This window comes from Parasteatoda tepidariorum, chromosome 3 (assembly GCF_982258835.1).
Source record: "Parasteatoda tepidariorum strain Cologne lab strain chromosome 3, Ptep-v5.0, whole genome shotgun sequence".
NCBI classification, from domain to species: Eukaryota; Metazoa; Arthropoda; class Arachnida; order Araneae; family Theridiidae; genus Parasteatoda; species Parasteatoda tepidariorum.
In genome coordinates this window covers 18,658,662-18,665,292 of record NC_141757.1, presented here as the reverse complement: position 1 = coordinate 18,665,292, position 6,631 = coordinate 18,658,662, and the positions used below count along the sequence as shown (strand labels likewise).

Sequence of the window (6,631 nt, the reverse complement as noted above, 5' to 3'; positions counted from 1 at the left end):
ACAATAGCCAAGCTACCAAATAGATATAAACTTGAAATTTTTTTTGAAAAAAACATGAATGTTTGCCAAATGGTTACGAGTTATATCTTTCGAGTTGGTCCCTTTCTGTGATTTTTTAACTTTCTTTCAGTTTCTCCGATACCAGAAGTTGCCAAGACGTGCTGATTATTCTGCCATTGTTCCTTTTATAGAGATCTCCCCTGATTTTATGAATCAAATAAAAGGGGATGTTTCCCTATTTGAACTAGATTGTGCCAACTAAAAATGTTGAAACAAGAAAAAAAAATATGTATTTTGTACTTTGCAAAAATTTAAAAAGAAGTATGTAGAAGCTTTCCTGAGGGTTGCTTCAACTTATATTCTCTGAGTTACTCCCATTCTGAGATATTTTCTTAATTTTTCGTGGACCGCTGGAAGTTTATAAATATTTATCCATAGGTAACAACATAGAAATACTCATTAAACTTTTAATTCCCTATTAGGGTTACTTCTGTATTGTGAGCAGTTATGCCAACTGCTATCGTCCAGGCACCAAATAGATTTCTAACTGCTAACTTTTTAAAAGAATATGTAAAGGTATGCGAAAGGTAGCTACGAGTTATACTCTTCAAGTTGATCTCCGTTCGTTAATTTTTTTTAGTTCCTCCTGGTTGCTGCGTGGAAGTTGCTTAGAAGATATAGTGATTATTCACCGGCAGATCATGATACGGGCATTTTTCTTACTGTTTTGCCTACTCAGTACGAGATGGCATTTTTATTAGCAAATGAGACGAGACAAGTGTTATGTGTGAAACAGTCCTATCATATTGTTATTAATTTGAGCTGTCTTATCTACTTACCTACTATTGTCTTATAAAGTATAAAAACTATTAGTTGTTGCATTTTTAAAAAAGTTGAGTAGTGGCATTTTCTTTTAACTTTACCTTTTTAAAGAACCAAGGGTTAAGCACGCTTGATTGGTGTAAATTTTACAAGAGTCTGTAGCAGGTGGTTCTTCAACCAAAATGTCGTGGAAGTATCATCTTAACAAGCTATTGCAAGAGAAAATCTCACATGGACAAAATAGTTTTTTGACTATTTATTTTGCAACATGATATCTTTAAAAAGAAAAAAAAACACCCAGTTGTACATTTACTGGAAATTTTTCTTCTTATTTTTGAAACAGTTTTTGAAATTTATCAGCTAAAACGATATGGAAAATAATTGCAGTAATTTTCAATATTAAATTATCTTTAGAATTATTCTTATTCAAGCTTTTATTTAAATTTACATTGCTGTTTAAAACTTTTTTAATTCTTTTATAGTCACTGTATTCTAAAAATATGCCTAGGCAGAGGTCTGTCAAGGCCAAATTTACTACCGTTTAGCAGTACCTTCACAAATTCAACTTTAGAAAAAACATTAGTTTCACAAAATACTTTTTCTTATAATTTTATTTTTGTATTCCTTAAGAAACGATAAATCCATATTTTTGTGTTGATTTTTTAATGTAGTTTTTAATTTTTCACAAATTATGTCTAAATTTTCATAAAATAGGTACCTATCAGAAAAACCTAGACAGACCCTTGCTAGGTAAAAAAGTTCAATTGAAATTTTTATTGCTAAATTTTTCTTTTAAACAATTTTTGTCTTGGTTTTTACCTAGCTTTTTACATTTCTAAAAAACTTTGTTTTTATTAACTGTATGACACAGTAATTAAGAATGTTTCTATTGTCTTTATTCTTATCTGGAAAATATGATAATTGGAAAGACTGAGATGTAAAGCTTTAAAATTTCATTTTGAGAATTAAAATAGATTTTTCTGTTTTACATTTGTATATAATCTTTTGTTTTTTTTAGCATTTTTAAGATAACACAGCATTTTAATAACATATTTCTAATAGATTATATTTTAGTTAATGTTGCTTTATGGATACTGCTTTACAAAAAATATTATTCTTAGCATGGAAGTTTTGTTGTAACAATTATGATAATTTTTTTTTCTCTTTCTATTTTACTTCATAACTTTATTAAGTATTTCTAGTTTAGTTTTTTGTTTTCCCTTTAGCCCATTCCACTAATATAGATAAGCATGGAGTAATTTCCAATAATAAATAAACTTATTTATTCGTAAAAAATATTTATTAATGAATTTTTTTTTTAAAAAATATTGCTATAAAAATATATTCTGCATTTCACCATTTTTTTTTAGCTAACATTCTGCCAAACCATTACTCCTTACTTCTCTAGTTCTGAATAATAAATGTGCCCGTATAAACAAAACAAAATATGTTTGAATTATTTCTATGTTTTTAAACGTATTAACTGAATGAATTTTCTTTTTCATAATCTATTGATGTACTTCTGAGGAAGATCTTTGAAAAGGATCTAGCTTTGAGAATGAACCTCCATCAAGTCTCATTTGAAGGTACCTGAATTAAGTATGTCTAAAGAAATAACTGTATTTGAATTGTTTCCTTTTTTCTTGTGCTTAAAAATGGGTAAAAAAATTCGTGAAATTATAAACATGATCAAATCAATTGTTAAAAATTATTTCAGATTACTTTTGCTGATATTAAAAAAAGTAATTAAACATTGTTTACATAGGCTGCCCATGCTTCAATAACAACAAATAAAAGTACTCAAAAATTTGTCTCTTAAAATAAATTATCATATATTGTAAATATATTTTCCATGTACTGTAGAATCCTAATTATTTCATGCACAATCATCAGCCTTTGCACTATTCAACTAATTTATAATAGAAGTTTCTGGTGTAAGTTTCATCGTTAGTATCAAGTAGAATGGTAAACTGTTACTGTTTTTACCACCACTATTTTTGCTGTTCCAATGTTTTATTTCACTGACACTTAAAAAAAAAAAGTGTTTTATCTGCATTAAATTAGTCTTTTTATTCATAGTCCTCCATAAGTTCAAACAAATTCTGAAACTTCTATTTTGCTTTTGAGAATTCTTCAGCGATTATGCAGATTGATGAATCCCTCAAAGGCTAAGGCTACTCAAACCAAACATTTGGCAAACATTAAAATGAATTATAAAATGAATAAACAACATCAATTAGAAATTCTCGGGGAATTAAGATTTATGCATATTGCTCAGTATTTCAAATCTCCGTGGCAGAATCGCAGCGAAACGGCGACATTGTTACAAAATTTTACAGATCTCTTGCAGAAAGATTTTTCTCTTGAAAAGAAGAAAATATTACTTTTCTTTTTTACAGAAATATTTGAACAGGCAATATTTGAATCATGCATTTGACACGCTCAATTTTCACCGATAGTATCATAAATCGACGTAATGTTTTGATAGTATTTTCGGCAGTTATTGATATTGATTTTCATTTGGTTCTTAACCATCTTGATATATTTAAACAATATGGAAAACTCGAATCGAGCATTTGAGTATCTATTTTTTAAGGCTATCTATTTTTTTTTTTAAAAATTCTATTGAATTTTTAGAAGTTATAGATGTTGATTTCTCCTTAAATTTTAAATCAGATATTTTTTATACGATATTATTTATTACAACCTAATTTCAAAGTGTAACACGCTTTTGAGGAGTCCAATTTACGTAATTACATCATATATTTTTTTTTTGGGGGGGGGGGGGCAATTGCTACTACGGATTTCATGATATTTAATATTTTTTTATTGTGATGATTATTTGCAAAATGCAAAGAAGCTAATAAAGTGTGTGTCTTCCCACCAACAAAATGTGAGAATATCACCCATAATATTAAAAAAAAATTATTTCGTGTTAAATTAAGAAAATCATTATTATTATTTTTTGTTAACACAGCATATTTGCCATTTTAAATTAGCAACATATATGTTTGTTTGTATTAAAAGTATTTTGCAATTAGATCTTAGTGCTGGAGAGTTTAGTCGCAGATAGCTCAAAAACATTCTGCCACAAGATTTCAAATTATCCTTGTTTTAATTAAAATAAGCCAATTGTATATATGTTTATATATATATATATATTTTTTTTTTGTGTACATCTGCAGTTTTCTACAATTCCGCATATTAGAAATTGAACTTTCAATATTGTTAACTTTAATCAATGATTTTATATCTATGACTATACATATGATATTTTCTATTTATATGATATATCTGTCTATGATATTATCACTTTATTTTTATAAAGTTTTTTTTTTCAATAACTTCTGCACTATATTATTATGCTTACATTAAATGAAAAAATTTTTGATTTCATACTGTTTGAAAACATCTTTTATTTAAATATCTTATTTTTCCAAGTGAATGTTTTTGTGTTTATTATTTGGTGTTGAAGTATTAATGATTAAAATGCTTTGAAACACGATTCATTGTGTATATCAAGGTTGCAAAAAATGCTTACTTTTCTCTAAAAGAGTTAGACTGACTAGTTTTCATTAATTTATTATATTTTCTTGCATTTTACTGTATACATTTAGCATACTTATGTTCTAACTTTTTATTTTAACAAAAACTATTAAGTAAAATTTACCTTAAATGTCTAATATTGCAGAAAACTTGTAAGTTAAGTAGTTCATGCATTGGAAATTATCACTACTACAAACTATATGAATTACAGTTTGACAAAAAAATATATATTTGTTTTCACATCTGTAAATAAGTTTAAAAAAATTTTGATATATCTGCTCTATACTTGTTCAAAAAAATTTTTATTTTATTTTTTTACAAGGGTGTGGAAAGTTGGTAATTTTGTTTTGCTCATATATATATATGCAGCATTAAAAAAGATAATTTCTAATTAGTTCCAACCATAAAATTATTATTTTTTGAAACAATTTTAAGTTTAAGGCTGTTCCTCCGAATTGTTTTTATAGTTCAAAATTGCTATACTGCATTACTCCAAACATTCTGTCATGTTGCTACAATTAACTAACAGCATTGTGTTCCTTTCATTTAATCACATTTTTCGAAGAAATATTTATTAAAATATTTCTCCAAAAACTGTGTTTTGTGTGTGAAGTTTTTTTTTTGAAATTTTTTTATCCAGTCCTATTTAAGTGGTTTAAACAAATAAAGTTTTTACTGCCCCCAAGCAACCTGATTGTAACACACTAGGGTCAAGGAACACAGAACCTATTTTTCCCACCATTACTAAGAATTCCGTTGTGGAAATGAATTTCCATATCACCAAACAGCTTTCTAATGTATTTTGGAGTAAAGTGTTACGTTTTAGCAGCGATTTTACAGAAATTAAAGAATTTTCAAAATAACCATTTTTTGTTTAAAAAAGCTTTAACAGAGGCAATTGTAAAATGTAATTCTTCACTTGAACTAAATAATATATAGTTTAACAAATTACTGAATTTGTTAAAATTACTCCTTTTGTATATTAAAGATACTGTTAGTGTTAAAAGGCATAGTATTTTTACTGTTTTAATAAATGAGAAATTAATAATTACATAACTGAAACTAATCGAATTGTGTTTCTGAACTACAAAGTTCTTGCAAAATATTCTGAAGAGGAATGAAAATTGCAGCCAAGGAGCAATAAAAAATGAAAAGAATGAGAGAGGAAAATAAAATTCTGATAAGTAAATAAACAGAAAGTATAGGGCAGCTTTTAGGAGTACTTTACCTGACAATGGGCACATGTCGTGGCAAGTACTGCGGTTATGAGAAAAAGTAATTTCAAATAGGAGTGTTTTGTGAATAGTTTTGTCTTGATTTTAGGTCAGCGTGGGTAAACCAATTGACACCTTTATTCCTTCATTGTTCCCCTATTAGAAATGTGCTCTTACTTGTTACCAAAGCAGCCAACAGCACCAGACTAAAACTCTGGAGGAGTTCTCCTCAAAGCCACACGAAAAATAATTTTATGTTTTGTTTATAACTTACTGCTGGCTTCAATGTAAGATTTAGTTAGGATAAAAAAAAATTATGAAATATTCTAATTCAGATTTGTGCTGTATATGTATGTAATTTTGTTGTGTAATATGTGACTAAAATTTGTAAAATAGATTTTCTTATATCTAAGTATTTGGATGTACTCAATCGATATATACTTAGTAGAAATTCCATGAAAATAATAAACAGTTTTAATATTTTTTTAAAAATTTTTATTTAACTGTATTTTATCTAGTCAGTATTGCTTCGTTTTAGAAATCTACTGTTGGTTGTAACAATTTAATATTATTGTCCGGTATATTTTTTTTTCATATGCTAAAATATTTATTTGTTTTCCAGGAACATTGCAGTGAAGAGGTGATAGTAACAGCGGGATGGAAGAAGTTACGAATGTTTCAGATCTGTGGCGATGTGTTATAATTGTAAATCTATATATTGTAAATATATTGTATGATAGTTGTAAAATAAATAAAACTTAATAAATCTTATTTGATTTAATGTTTTTTTCTGTATTTAAAATTATTTAGTTAACTGCTCTTCTGGATTAAAAATTTTAGTTTTAGGAACATAAGACTTAGAAAAATTGTAATTTTAGTAAGTAAACAAATCAAATGGTAAATTTGGTTAATATTTTTTTTTTTTACTTCGTGTGTGTGTTAAAGTAAATTTTAGTCAAATTTTTCAAGCTAAAAATTAAAATATATGCATTTAAAAAAAAAATAATGAACCCAAAAGCATTCTAGAAGAGTAGATAATTTCCAGCAAG

The 6,631-nt window shown here is 26.8% G+C and overlaps 1 long non-coding RNA gene across 1 annotated transcript; it reads left to right on the top strand.

Moving 5' to 3' along the window:
* The first annotated feature begins 404 nt into the window (after positions 1 to 404).
* On the top strand, positions 405 to 6,353 carry LOC147813215 (uncharacterized). Its single transcript, XR_015432439.1, has 2 exons — positions 405 to 2,421; positions 6,205 to 6,353. It is a non-coding gene; the product is annotated as an uncharacterized LOC147813215 (long non-coding RNA).
* Positions 6,354 to 6,631: the final 278 nt, after the last annotated feature.